The sequence below is a fragment of the Danio aesculapii genome, chromosome 5 (assembly GCF_903798145.1).
Source record: "Danio aesculapii chromosome 5, fDanAes4.1, whole genome shotgun sequence".
Lineage (NCBI taxonomy): Eukaryota > Metazoa > Chordata > Actinopteri > Cypriniformes > Danionidae > Danio > Danio aesculapii.
The window spans coordinates 4,053,850-4,070,157 of record NC_079439.1 but is presented as its reverse complement, the minus strand read 5'-3'; the positions used below and the strand labels follow the sequence as shown (position 1 = coordinate 4,070,157).

At 36.0% G+C, this 16,308-nt stretch overlaps 1 protein-coding gene across 2 annotated transcripts in view; it reads left to right on the top strand.

Annotated features, from left to right (window-relative positions):
• Nucleotides 1-290: 290 nt before the first annotated feature.
• Nucleotides 291-16,308, top strand: part of srrm3 (serine/arginine repetitive matrix 3) — a 167,922-nt gene continuing 151,904 nt past the window's right edge. For both annotated transcript variants that reach the window (XM_056457237.1, XM_056457235.1), the window contains exon 1: nucleotides 291-383. The gene's annotated coding sequence lies outside the window, so the exon portion shown is untranslated. The remainder of the gene's footprint in view (nucleotides 384-16,308) is intronic.

Below are 16,308 nucleotides of genomic sequence, written 5' to 3'. Positions count from 1 at the left end.
ACCAGGTGTCGCTAGTGAGTTATACTGTTACACGTTGTGTTTCCCCACACATTTTATTAATATTGTTTTATGAATCATTGTTCTTAGTATTAGTATTATTACTGCCTCATCATTTGTCTATTTGAGCTTGATACGTTTATAAATATGACCGATTTATTCTTCTTGTTGTTATGAGTCAGTATTGCGGTGCGCCGCAGTTCCACCTCCTAACCGGATTGCGGCGCTGCGTCTGATGCTCTGCCGCTCTAGTCGTCCCGTTCTCGGCTGCCGCTGTCCAGCACTGAGCGTTCAGCACCGCGAGCGGAGGACAGCTCCCGACCCTCCCGCAGAAAAACACCGCAGAAGAGCTCCAACCGGACGGCTTCACGTCCGCACGACAACCGGTAAGATTATTCAACCCTCCTGATCACAAACACAGCGTATTAACACCGAGAATGCGTGTGTTTGTGTGTGTGCGAGCATCAAACACACACAACAGCAGCGCCGCAAGCTCTTAATGTGATTAAACGCGATTATTTTTCAACACGCACATTCTTTTGTTCTCTACAATGTGTTTATGAGTGTGTGTGAGTGATAAACAAACGCAAATGACATTTAACGCGAATATTTTCTCTCTCCATCTTCATCAAATGGGCTTAATAATAGACGTGTTTGAAATGAATGACGCGAACGATAACATACGACGGGTTGTTTGTGTGTGTGTGTGTGTGTTGTATGAATTGTTGGCTTAAATAACACAAACTCGACATTTTTAATCAATTAATAGTCCAATAACGGGTTATAAAGGGAATCATAACCATCATCATCAGAAATCTGAGCGTTAGAGATGATGAGAGGATTATGGTTTTGTTTGGTTTTAATAACAAAAGCGCGACTATCATCGAATATAGGCACATGTAAGTAATCCGATTAATATGAATTCTAGTAAGCTATGTTGATTCATTCGTGCTGTTTCTTGCTGTATATATTGCAAAGTTTGTACGGAGTAATGCTCATAAGCAATGAACATCATCCTAAGTGAACAGTTATCTTAAGAAATGTACAAGTCAAAGCAATAGCAGAGCAGTACAGCTTTAAATGATCACTATGCTTGTGTAATGTTTATAGACAGGGTGCGAATAACACATTGATGATCAGAGGGGTCAACTTTTTCGATCAGGTTATTTTGTGTATTTATTTATTCATTTTATGTATTTATTTAAATGACATTTATTTTATTAATAAAACCTTTTTATGTTTTCAGTGTTTTGTGGGATATTTTTGTGTATTTTAACCTCTAATTAGCTATTTCAGAGGTTACTGTAGGTCAAACTATACAAACTGTATCTAATTTTACGTTACATATATATGTAGAAACAAACTATATGTAGAAACAAACACCTACTTTACTAGAAAAGTGTCTTGTAAACGCTACCATGACTGATTGATGCAGTTATGAATTCACAATGGTATAATGCATTATAGGAGTGGTCAAATGTATATTTATATTATCTATTATTTTAATTAGTTAGGGCGTCACGATGGCGCAGTGGGTAGCACGATCGCCTCACAGCAAGAAAGTCCCTGGTTCGAGTCTCAGCTGGGTCAGTTGTCATTTCTGTGTGGAGTTTGCATGTTCTCCCCGTGTTGGCGTGGGTTTCCTCCGGGTGCTTCGGTTTCCTGAATAACTGAATAAGCTAAGTTGGCCGTAGTGTATGAGTGGGAATGCAAGAGTGAATGGGTTGCCGCTGGAAGGGCATCCGCTGCATAAAACATATGATTGATAAGTTAGTGGTTCATTCCACTGTGGCGACCACTGATTAATAAAGGGACTCAGCCTAAAAGAAAATGCATGAATGAATGAATTTAAATTAGTAATATTAGCATTAAATATAAAGATCAGAGCAAACTATTTCTCACTATTTTAAGGGCTGACCCCCCCCATTACATGTTGTTTTGATGTCCTTCTGGGGGGATCAAGCATTAATTAGCGGGGTCAATCTTCCCCAAACCCCCCTGTTATTCGAACCCTGTTTATAGACCAAAAAAGGCATTTAAGAATCATTTGAACACAACTGTGACCCTGGACTATAAATAAATAAACAGTAAATTCTTTGGTTGTTATCATGTAACCATAAATAGCTCCTTGAAAATCTGGAATCGGAGGCTTCAAAAAAAAAAAAAAAACACAAAACCACAATAATAATAATAAAAAAACATTAAGAAAATTGTTACCTTAAAAAGTTACCTTAAAAATTGTCCAAATTAACTTCTTAGCATTGTGTAGTACTCGTTAAAAATGATGTTTTTATATATTTGTGGTAGGACATTTAGTAAATGTATTCATGCAACATGATCTCTGCTTAATATTCTAATAATTGTTGCATTAAAAGAGAAAAACAAATATAATTTTGACCCAATCAATTTTATTTTTTGTGCAATTTTCAACATAAGACTGGGTCTGCGTAAGAAATCGCACACATTCTATATTATATAGTGTGCTAAAATCACTGCGAGTTAAGTAGTATTGTTTCAATTCATAGTATTATAAAATAGAATTGAATGCGAGAAGTACGCGGATGACTTAGTAAATACGGTTAGATTCTGAGGTGTGCATACGATATCCCATGATGCACCGCAACACAATTCATGAATGGGAGTGAAGCGACGCAACTGACGTGGGTGGGCCATGTGATCATGATAAAATGGCGGATGTAGTACATGCGAGTTCCATTCAAACTACTCACATTCATACAGTATTGAACGTACTTTTCTAACGGTGGAGTAGCACAATTAAATTTAAATGAAGCACCTACTGAGTAGTATGTGATTTCGGACAGAGCCTGAGTCACATATTACTATTTAAGGATCACAGTTTGGTCCCAAAACAATCATTCATTTTTATTTAATGTAAAATCTTTATACTATATACTAAACATACTGTATAGTATGGCCATTTGTTTATTTTGCATATATTTCACACTTAAATTGACATTTAAAAACATCTGAAACATTAAAGTAGGCACTTTACTTGCTTTAATTTGCTTTCTATGCATATTTATTCACTTTCGTAGTTGTAACTCTGGGGGCTGCACGATATAGGGCTGCACAATATATCGTTTCAGCATCGATATTGTAATGTGAAAGCAATAGTCACATCTCAAGTATACACAATGTTGAGTCTGGATTATAATTAATAATTTCACAAGTGTTTTTTGAGGCCTGTGACTATGTGAGAGTTTTAAAAGCATTCAGGCATAAGACAATGTACCATTTGTAACTTAATAAATTAATAACGATTAATTTTATTGAAGTGTTTATTAAACCAAGATTATGCTGTATTATTTTACATTTGATCACTCAATTACTGTATACCTGAATACTGTTTGACTCTTTGGAAAACAATAAAACGCTGTTTATTTAATTGGCATATTTTTTCATTATTGAATTTATCCAAGCTTGTAGATTGTTTTTTATATCGTATGCACACCCCTTCAGAATCTTCCCAATCAATCTAAAATTATAGATTCTTTACAAACATTCATTCAACTCATCTAGTGAATTTGTATTCATATCACAATACACAGTGCTCAGCATATATAAGTACACCCCTCACAAACAAAATCTCTCTTTTAAATTCATATTTTTATTAGGAAGCTATACAGTATTATATTTGTGCATAGATTAGTCAGTACTGAAGCCGAATCTGGTGCTTATCTAACAAAATAACTTACGATAACGGTCTAAAAACCAGTACAGCCAAATTTATATGTTATAGAAAAATATTAAATACATATTTAAAAAAAAATGGATAATGGAAAAAATGGAAAATTTAGTTGAAATTTTATAGGTTGTAATTTTTTTTTTGCTTGAATTTAATTGTATTATCTTGCAATTTCTAAATATGTTTGGTGACTAAAATATCATTTTAATAAATATATCTGTTTAAGAAATCTGTTTTGTTTAAATGCACCAATATACATTGCCTAAATTCACTGAGAAATGGGTCAAAATATTAATTTTCAAAATGGGCTGTACTCAAGTTTGCTGAGCACTGTAAATCGCAGAATGAAAAAATATTGCAATGTGTAATTTTTCCAATATCGTGCAGCCCTGATGCCAAAAATCATTCAAATTTTAAGGAAAGACCATGTTCCATGAAGACATTTAGTACATTTTTTGATTAGTAACATGGATTGCTAAGCACTTATTTTGATAGCTTTACACTGTGTCCTAACTAAATACGACGTAATATGTGATAAAAGCTATTTTTCCACGTTTACCTCTTAAGGCCCAAGGTGTTTTTTTTACATGCATTTTTATTTCTCTTTGCTATTTGTGCTAATTAGAACCTAGTTAGAATAAAAACGTAAGTATCACCTTTTGATATGATGTACTTTTAGAGAAAAATTATGTCCATATATGTGGACTCGTGGTCCGAATTGACATAAAACACTTTTTGCTGAATGTTTTTTTTAATGCACATATAATATAGAATTTTTTTTAACTTGCTTTGACTATCAGAGAGTAAAAACGAAAAAAAATTTCCCATTTTGGGCAGTTAAAATAGTGTTTGGGACATTTTATATACTGCAAAACAGTTGCAGGATGATACTGTATGTCTGTAACAAAATATAAAACATTCAGAGTATTTTAAACAGCCACTTAAGAGCTCAAATGTGCTCAAGCCCTAGGAGATTTAAAGGTTTTTGTCATAACCATCTGCGATGGCAGTGTGAAATATCATATTTGACCCATCATGTATACATCATTGTTCCTATTCATGCTGCTTAATTATTAATGCGTGAGTATGTGCATGCTAAAGTGCTAGTAAATCCTGTTTCATCGTGTGCTTTTACCTTTTGAATGCTCGTGCTGCTAGAGATGTGTGTGTGTGTGTGTGTGTGTGTTGTGAGGGTCTCTGTGCTCCGCTCCGCACCCTCTTTACTCAGGGGTCACGGCTCCTATTCTTCAAAGACAGACAAATTCATCCACTTAACAGAGGACAGTTGGTTTCCTGCAGATGGTTGCCAGGTTTTAGTCTGCGTTGTAGATTTATTTGAGCCTGCCGACTGCCTTGAGGTGGTTTAGTGCAATGATTGTGTAGGAAGTGTCAAGGTAAAGAGGTATAAAGTAAAAGAAATTCTCAGTGTTTATGTGAAGAGGCTGTAGAAATGAAATGCACGGTGCAGAGCTGGTGTTTGAGGCTTTTTAGCTCTTCAAACCTTGTAAAAATGCAGGATTCAGATGCAGTGAACATTGCCAAGATGCTTTCAGAAGTGTGTGCTGGAATTGGATTTTCACAAATAAATGAGCTGCTGTCGCTGAGGGAAAACACACTGTCAAAAATAATTCCTGCCTTAGATTTTTTAGTTAACTGTTCTAGTCATCTCAACTTCAAACTGTCTAAAAATATAAAGTTAATCTTTGTTTAACTCTGATTAACTTATTCAAATAAGTTAAAGCAACATAAAAATATTTGTTGTGTTGACCTTTTTTCAGTACAGTGCATTCAGAAATATATTCATAGTAGGGGTGGGCGGTACACCGGTGTCATAGTCATCACCGGTGTGACATTGCGCCACGACATGGATTTTCTAATACCGTCAATACCGTAATAAATCAATTATGCGCCTTGAACGGCTGCATTTACATCAATAATAGCTAATTCTAAATAATAAGGCATTCAATTTTCTTCAAACGTTCAGTTGTGGTCTGAATACATGTCCTTATACTACAGGGCTCGAAATTGCAACCATTTTGGACGCATGAGCGCCCGAAATGTAATCTATGCGCCCTCATAATATATTTGGGAGCATTTGTGTGTCTGAATATAATGGTTGTAGTGCAATCTGATTTGATTTTCTCTATAAACTTGATGAATCGCTTTACCCTGCTGCTGTATTGGTTATTAGCTGTCAGTCACTCAACACTTCCCGCTGTCAGATGACAGGGAGCTTTTGTTACCGCAGGAAATGCAAACGGCTGAAGAGTGAAAAGTGCACAGGTTTGCAAACCTCACCTAAAGTTATAATAATAATAATAATGGCGCAGATGACAGCGATCATGACATGAGGTAAATGTTGATCCGCCAGCTGAGATCAATCGAATGTTTTCGGAGAAGGTGCCCGAATCTCGATGCGTTGCATTCACCGCGTGTTCAGCGCAAATGTCCGCTAAATATAAAATCTAACACTGTACACATCATCGCCAAAGAAACTCACCTTTACTAAGTTTACACTGAAACTACGGCTCATAACAAAGAGCGGAATTGCGCCGGTGGTCATCGCGAGAATCCTGCTCTGTCTGCTCATAAATTGGTGCGGCTGACTCGCCTGCTTTATTCCACCAACACAGAGAAATGAAGATCAGCTCATAACGAGACTGAGCATTTACAATGACCCAAACCAAAACTGTTAAAGAGTGATAGAAGTGAGACTTTCTTTTGTCTGTTCTTCCTTGAGATGTATATTATTTTGCTATTGAAAGTAATACCATGATATTATACCGTCACCGTTCAAAAGATGAAAAATACCCTGATATTAATTTTAGGTCATATCGCCCACCCCTAGTTCATAGCGCTTCACTTTTTCTTGAAAATTGATTTATTTCCTCAACATTCTACACACAATCTCCCATAATGACAATGTGAAGAAATATTTTTTGATATTGTTGCAAATTTATCTCAAACTTTAGAATTTCTTGTGGCCAAATTGTTTAAATTCACTTGAAATCTTACAGTCACAGGGCTTAAAAATACATTACGATGAAAATCTTTCACGTTATTAGAACCTATTAGATTAGGTCAAGCTTTATCAGTCCCAACATGACATCGCAGATCCTGTGATGTGACCGCTGAAGCGTTGCACATTGCGATATCGATGCTGAAACCGTAAATTGTGCAGCGCTAACTAGGAGGGAGCTTTGTTAAATCCTGAAATCTGTTTTTTTTTTTTCTCTCCGCTCCTCCATTTTCTGGGATGTTTCTCCTTCTCCTGCCATCCTGATTCTCCCGAGCGTCTCTCCTGAAGGGCACGCGGACCCTCGGGGGACTGGTTAATGTTCACCATGTGTGTTTTCAGCATATGTCTGTCCTCTAACCTCACACTGGAGTGTGTTTAATGCTAAACGGGAATGTTGACTCTCAGCAAGCTCCTGTCTAGTTTCTTTCTGTCTATTTGTAAAATCTCTCAGCAGTTTTGCTATATAAATATATATTTGCAGAGAATGATAGTAGAATTAGCAGAACTTGCTTTTATTTTGCTATTTCTGTCTGTCAGGATGTAAGAAACACTGGTTATTTCACAGATATACGCTGTTTTGTCAAAAGGTTGGAATAATTTGTCAATTAGATATTTTTAGAGATATCTTTTATGTTCAGCAAGGCTATATACACTCACTGGCCACTTTATTAGGTACACCTTACTAGTACCGGGTTGGAGCCCCATTAAAGAACTGCCTTAATCTTTCGTGTCAGAGATTCAACAAGGTACTGGAAATATTCCTCAGAGATTTTGCTCTATATTGACATGATAGCATCATGCAGTTGCTGCAGATTTGTCGGCTGCACATCCATGATGCCAATCTCCCGTTCCACCACATCCCAAAGGTGCTCTATTGGATTGAGCTCTGGGCACTGTGGAGGCCGTTTGAGTACAGTGAGCTCATTGTCATGTTTAAGAAACCAGTCTAAGATGCTTGGCGTTTTATGACATAGTGCAGTGCGTTATCCTGCTGAAAGGAGCCATCAGAAGATGGGTAGACTGTGGTCATAAAGAGATGGACATGCTCCCCGTGTTAGCGTTGGTTTCCTCCGGGTGCTCCGGTTTCCCCCACATTGAATAAACTAAATTGGCCGTAGTGTATGAGTGTCTGTGTGTGAATGTGAGAGTGTATGGGTGTTTCCCAGTATTGGGTTATGCTGGAAAGGGATCCGCTGCTTAAACATTTGTTGGAATAGTTGGCGGTTCATTCCGCTGTGGCGACCCCTTATAAATAAGGGACTAAGCTGAAGGAAATCGAACGACTAAACAGATTCTGTCTGCTTCAACACACACTTAAACACAATCATAGATTTGAATCACACTACTGAGAAGATTGTCAATTATTTATTAAATTCACACTGAAGTAGAATGATTTCAAGGCAGAAAATTGCTAGCATTTGTAGGGTGTTCAGCCAAAAGGAAAATCATGTTGTTGCAAAGTGAATAACATTCTTTCTTGTTAAATGTGTGTTATTTTTCATGCTGGAACTTCACAAAGAAAGCATACTGTAGCTCTATTCATCATTAAAGCATCCTAAAAGCGTTTCTGATAGCTCATATGACTCACACTTTATATTACAATACTGGAGTTATTCATTAGAAGTCAGAATCTGCTGAATGACAGGCTCTTGATTTTGACTGATGGCACTTTCATGCATTGCAACGGATGGAAAAGGCAATGATCATTTCAGAATCAAACTACATCATAAAAATGCATTATATTCATAGCTTTTGGTCCTTTTTGCAGGGTGACAACCCTCATTTTTGGTCTTTTATTTGATGGATATGAACAAGCACTCTTACTTTGTGTTTGACAGAAGAAAGATAAGTTATGCTGGTTTGATCAACATGAGGATGAGTAAATGATGACACCGTTTCCCTTTAAGCTGGAGTCTGTTATATCAGAAAGAAGATGCAGAAACCATTATAAATCTGAATATAAATGGAGTCATATGAGTCACGTCAAAGACAAAGTCCATTTCTAAATCAGCATCTTTTCATCTGTTCTGAGAGGTCTTATTCATTAAGAAATAAGGGTATCTATCTATTACATTTCTGTTATGTTTATTTTAAATAGTCAATAAATACATTTATGTAACACATCTAAATATAAATAGTTTAAAAATACCATCACTGTTATTTTAAAATATTAATATTATTAAATTATTATTATTTAATGATACATACTGTTGTAATAAAACTATAATTGTCCTTTGAATGACCATTATTTCAATGACCATTTTAACAATTAAACCGACTGTCCTCAATTTACAAATATAGCCATAAAGTAAAACCTTACTTTTTACCGTATTATTTTAAGTAGCAAATCCGTCTGTCTGTCTGTCTATTTGTCTGTCTGTCAGTCTGTCTGTCTGTCTGTCTGTCTGTCTATTTTTCTGTCTGTCTGTCTGTCTATTTGTCTGTCTGTCAGTCTGTCTGTCTGTCTGTCTGTCTATTTGTCTGTCTGTCTGTCAGTCTGTCTGTCTGTCTGTCTGTCTGCCTGTCTGTCTGTCTGTCTGTCTGTCTGTCTGTCTGTCTGTCTGTCTGTCTATTTGTCTGTCTGTCTGTCTGTCTGTCTATTTGTCTGTCTGTCTGTCTGTCTGTCTGTCTATTTGTCAGTCTGTCTGTCTGTCTATTTGTCTGTCTGTCTGTCTATTTGTCTGTCTGTCAGTCTGTCTGTCTGTCTGTCTGTCTGTCTATTTGTCATTCTGTCTGTCAATCTGTCTGTCTATTTGTCAGTCTGTCTGTCGTTCTATTTGTCTGTCTGTCTGTCTGTCTGTCTGTCTGTCTGTCTGTCTGTCTGTCTGTCAAAAAAATATATGTATATAAATATTTTTTCCCAAATATTATAAATAATATAAATATTTGTTTTTGCATTATTTTACATAATACATATATTTATGTAAAATATCTAAACATATTTTGTTTAAAAATGCCATTGTTGTTATTCTAAAATTTTGACGTTATTAAATTATTATTGTTTAAATAATGATAAATACTGTACTAATAAACTATTATTGTCCCTTACATGACAGTTTTAATGATCAATTTAACCCTCAGTGTTTTTAGAATTAAACAGGCTGTCCTAAATTTACAAATATAGTCATAAAGTAAAACGTATTTTTTTATTATTATTTTAAGTAGAAAATCTGTCTGTCTGTCAAAAAATAAATAAATATATATATATATATATATATATATATATATATATATATATATATATATATATATATATATATATATATATATATATATACACATGGTTTCCGATATATACATTTTTCCATGGCGGGGCGCCACGCCAAAGTTAATCCCGCCATGGCTACATTACAGCTTCTTATTCAAAAATTTTTTTTTAACAGCGGGTGATAATCGCACAAAAACGTATTGAAAGGTAAGTGAATTATAACAGTGCCAACTTTTCTGTAACAGTAGTAGTGCTGTGCGTTATTTGTTTACCCTTTAAGGTTACGTGCTGACTGACTGACTGACTGACAGGTGCGTAATGCGTGAGGCCAGCAAACACAACGTATAGCCGTTATTATTATTATTATTATTATTATTATTATTTTAAGCAGCAAATCTGTCTGTCTGTCAAAAAATAAATAAATAAAATAAAATAATGTATAAATATAGTTTTTTGCATTATTATTTTAAATAATACATACATTTAAGTGAAATATCTACATATAAATTGTTAAAAATGCCATTACAGTTATTCTAAAATGTCAATGTTGTTAAATGATTACATTTATTGATAATTGCGGTTGTAATGAAACTATTATTGCCCTTTATATCACACTAAAAGGGTCATTTTTTAACATCTCAATGTAACATTTTTGTCAGTTTTTAATGCTTAGAATTAAACAGGTTTTTTTTTCAGCGACTGTAGTCCTAAATTGACCAAATCTGGCATAATGTGCTGATTCTCGAAAACGGCTCTGCTCTGATTTGTGAATCTCACAGCCTGGTTTTGGTGAAGTGGTTCAGATTGGCTCTTGGCTGTCAGTGAGTGTTTTTTCAGAGTGTGTGTGTGTGTGTGTGTGTGTGTGCTGGATCACTTTGGTCTGCTGATGAAAGAGCATTATTGAAGGGACGAGGGCCGTCTGTTTGAAGCTCATGTGTTTGTCTATAGGGACACTGATGTCTGTCATGGGCTTTTTTTGTGTTCAGTCTGATTTTGAAGCAGGTCTCAGTCTCTGCCTTCAATTTTTCCATCTCGACCGTTCATTCATCTGTTTCTTTAACTGACTTCACAGTTGCTTTAATGTGTGTTTTCCGCACATCAGTGTCGTTAAGGCCAATATAACATTAAAATGGCCACTGCTTACAATCTTTTATTTTATATAAACTTTATTGTTCAAGTGTGCAATTTTCGCTCAAACATGCCGCCCAACACTATTGAGTTCTCTTCTTAAATTTTAAATGACATGCAAACGAGATAACAGGATATTTGTATACGCACAACAATTCAACAGTGCTGTAAAAGAGAATAGTGGAGATATTAAAGTGCATGTGATTCCTTCTTTCTGGATGTGTGCGTGTGTGTGTGTGTGTGCAGAGATCTGTATGTTTGTACTCTCTTCCTCTGAATAATAGAGGAGTGTGTCTGTCTCTGGAGACACGCACACACACACACACAGATCAGGTGGTCTGGAGCGAATCGTGTTTCCAGGTACAATAAGAGCCGTCACACCCTGAAACATCGGCACATCGGTCTGCTGCGTGCGCCGGCTCAAACATTTGTGTGTGTGTGTTTCACATCTAGCACCGTTCTGCTTGTTGCTGTGTTGATTATCATAAAAAATGACCTATTGTCTCTTATTTTCTCTCACTCAACAAAAATGAAACTCAAACTGCTTATTTCAAATGAGCTGAATCAACACAATTGGTGAGGTTTTCTTAATGTTTCATCCACTTAAATTTGTAAAAACAATTAAGCAAACTTAATCAATTTGAGTTGGGACAACATGAAGGAATTGTGTGGAACCCAGCGTTTCTTTTACACTGCTTAAAATACGAAAATCAGTTTTACAATGAGGCCAATCTTTAAACAATCCTTCAAGAGTTCAACCTTAGCTGATGATTGATAATAAAGTGTGTTTGGCATGTTGTCCCGGGAGAGAGGGGAGTCTGAGCTCGAGAACTCCCCCAAACTCGTTTACACTGCCTATTCCTTGAGTATTAGGGGTTGCCACGGTGGAATGAACCCCCAGTTATTCCAGCATATGGCTATGCGGTGAATGCACAGTACTAAAACATGTGCCCATTTGGTTAATTCATCCATTCATTCATTCATTTTTCTTTTCGGCTTAGTCCCTTATTAATCCGGGGTCGCCACAGAGGAATGAACCACCAGCTTATCCAGCAAATGTTTCTTATGCAGCGGATTCCCTTCCAGCTGATTTCCAGCGGATGCCGATTTCCTCCACTCGTGCACAAAACTTCTTGCACGGCCTCAAATATACGCTGCTCAAGCGCAGATCTTGTGCACTCTCAAATAAACACTGCTGAAGTGTGATTTCAAGAGTTCCCACTTAGATATGCTTGGCGTATAAAGCAGGTTTGGCATGCTGTCCCGGGAGAGAACCCTGATCTCGGAGATATTTGAGCCCAGGGCTCCCGCCCGGTCGATAAGCATATCAGGAGATCCGAGATCAGGTAGGTCTTGAGAGCTCCCCCTTTAGGAAAGGGAGGACAAAAGGAGGAGATGGGGTGGAAGGGGGGATTCTTCCAAACGAAGATATAGCAGTAGTGAGAAAATGATCCATTTATAGTAAACTAGGATCACTCTAATTGGATTATTACTGATTATAGATGAGTGGCCAGACGTGCTCAATCATATCACGTTCTCCTCTCGAAATTAGTTTATGAAACTTCACTTAGTGCGTTTATGTAATCTGTAATGTGTAATGTTATTAAATCTGTTATGTTTAAAAATGGGTTGAATATATAAATCTTTGCATTAAACAGAAATTGGGGGAAAGGATCGCTAATAATTCAGGAGGGCTAATAATTCTGACTTTAACTGTATGCATGCACAGTTATGCTCCTCCCTGTAAATAAGGAAAGGGAAATAAATACACTAGAATAAAAATCTGAAACAAACTGTGCTTTAGGCATCTTCACCGTAAGGAAAAAACTTCAGCTACAAAAGTCTTCAGTCAAGAGCAGTGAGGGATTTTCTCCTTTTGTTGTTTGATTCATAATAAAAACAGGTGGCAGGAGGAATATTGCGCTGTCACTTTAAGAATAGTGCGGCTCTGATATGGTTTCACTTTCACATGTCTTTTGATTCTCAACTTGTTTGTTTATTACACAAGTGAGGGTTAATCTGAATATTCACTAAACACCGCGCTCTGACACAAATGTGCATGTATTTGAGCATTAAAGATGTTAACGTTTCCTCATTTCTCCATACCGCTTCTTTTTGACAGCACATTTTCAGAAACACAGGGAAAGGAAAGATTATTGAAAATAATGCACAAAACAGCCACATCGGAAAAGCTAACTTATGCTAGATGCTAAGTTAGCCACATGCAGTCACTAGCGTCACAGTACAAAACAAAACAGCTACTGCAAAACAGATTTCTGCCACAAAATATTCAACATTTCGAAAAAGCTTTAAGGATTGTATAACAATGCACTTTTACCTACCTCATATAACGTAACTCCAGTTCTCATGTGCTGCTCAGCAGGGATGTGTAATGGCAGACTTTACCTCCAAAATTTAACTCCAGATGTGAAGTTAAAGCAAGTTCCTGAACACCAGCGTATAAACTCCAAAATACAACTCAGCAGGGAGTGTCCCTTAACACAAAATTGGGTTCGAGTTTAAAAATAAACTCCAAAAATCGAACTCTTTCACACTTTTTTGCCTTAATTTGCCAATTTTTCAACTCCAGAAATTTGCTGTGCTCGCACCGCTAGTGGTACGCACACCACAGTTTGAGAACCACTGATCTAAATGTTACACAGACTGGAAGTCATGCGTTAAATAGATTTTTTTTTAAACGAAGCATCAATTACTACAAATTTAATTGGTTATTTTTGGTAGTCGATCAAATCAAATAATTAAATTTCAGTCCTAATGCATGTGCGCATATATGTGTGTGTGTGTGTGTGTGTGTGTGTGTGTGTGAGACACTTTGATTGACAGCTCAAGACAGCTCTGAAATGTCTTCATCGTCTCTAGATATTTCTGCTTTTCGCAAGGTTTCATACACACACACACGCACACACACACACACAGACACACACACACACACACACACACACACACACACACACACACACACAGAGGTGCTGCGTTTAAAGCACAGATGGCAGAACTCGCCAGAAACCATCTGTAGAGCAACACGCATTACTGTATACATCAGTCTGCTTCTAATTAGACGCTCCGATCACATGACCTGCTCATTATGTCTGCCTATAAAAGAACGCTGGCATTTATAATTTATTCTGATGCTGAACGGTTACAGAAAGAAGACAAACACGCCACGAGTAACACAGACAGACAGACACACACACATAAAACCTTTATATTTGTTTGCATTGAAGTTAGATAATAAATGTGGCTATGATATTAACTTTCAGTACCATTACCCACTATGTTTTAGAGTTTAACCTTTTGTTTAAATAGCACATGATTTGTATTTGTAATTTGCATTAATGCAGAGAAAATAAATAAAGAATATTAACTAGTAAATGTCAAAAGTGCTCACAATGAAACAGATTGAGCGTGTAACATTGAATTAAATGTGCTTTTATATTTAATATAGCATAGAAATATTTGACAGCATAGTATATACAGTGGGTATGGAGAGTATTCTGACCCCCTTAAATGTTTCACTCCTTGTTTTATTGCAGCCAAAATCATTTAAGTTAGTTTTTTTCCTCATTAATATGCATACAGCACTCCATATTGACAGAAAAACACAGAATTGTTGACATTTTTGCAGATTTATTAAAAAAGAAAAACTGAAATATCACATGATCCTAAGTGATTCAGACCCTTTGCTCAGTATTTAATGGAAGCACTCTTGATTTAATACAGCCATGAGTCTTTTTTGGGAAAGATGCAACAAGTTTTTCGCACATGGATTTGGGGATCCTCTGCCACTCCTCATTGCAGATCCTCTCCAGTTCTTTCAGGTTGGATGGTAAACATTGGTGGGCAGCCATTTTTAGGTTTCTCCAGAGATGGGGTTTAAGTCAGGGCTTTGGCTCACGATGTTGTTGTGAAGCCTCTCCTTCGTTACTTTGCACTGCGTATATATGTATATATATATGTGTATATGTATATGTATATGTATCTATATATATATATATATATATATATATATATATATATATATATATGTATCTATATATATATATATATATATATATATATATATATATATATATATATATATATATATATATATATATATATATATATATATATGGGCTTTTTTGTAAACAAGTCTATTTTCGTTTTTTTGCCGCAAAACCGTATTCACGTCTCTTATTATAATAAAAACAAATGTGTTAAATCAAATGTATTTAATCAATTAATGTAATGTAAAACGTTTTAACGGCAATTAAATCAATCACTGCATTATTTCTGTTTTTGTTTTGGATGTATTACTGTTTGCACATTTTGTAACCAAAATACAAAGCGTGTGCTTTTTACACTTAAAAAAACTGTATCTATAATCACATATGGTGCCTTTTTACAGTAATAGCCCCTGCGATATTTAACATAAAACAGCTCATTACGTCTGTTTGCACTTTGCTTTTTATACTGGAAAAAGGATATTACATTATTATAAAAGCTGCCTTATTTTATATCAACTGCATTGCTGATTATTGATCACTATTTGAATTTAAAGGTGCTGTATGTAAGTTTTTGACTGAAGCATAAAAATATCATAATATGTTTGCAGATATTCAGAAACATGCTCAGTGAACATTCTTGTTTATCTGAAAAGCAATGCTGAAGTCAGATATTCTGCTTTGAAAATGTGCATTACGTGCGTAACGTTTGTCTTTGTTTTGGTCATTTAACCCGCCCAATGCCAGTTTAGCACCCTTGCTGGAAAACAGCGTATTTCATTCATTCAGTCAGGAAGGCTGTCTAAGTATGAAGTTCATGACTGAAACGCGACCTCTGGTGGACAGTAGCAGACTCTGAAATGAGACTTAGATTCAGAGTTCCACATGAGGTTATTAATTAGCAAATAATATAAATATTATGAATGTAAACATTAGCTGAGCAGGTAACATTGTAACCCCGTGTCTTAACAACACGTGGGGAGATTTGCAGTGATATGCAATTTGGCTGTTTGCACCAGACGAAACACGACAGAAATTTAAATACAGCCATTCAGAAGCACAGAATAGTGCACTCACTGCACCTCAGCGAAATGGTAAGATTTATAATCTAATTAATACACATTAACATTATTAAATGTAGATGCTGAATCACTGATATGTGTTGGTTTGCAGTTCTAAAGTTCAATTTCAATCGGTTTATTTTATTTTCCAGATCTGAGGTGAACTATCTGCTGCTGCTTTCTGT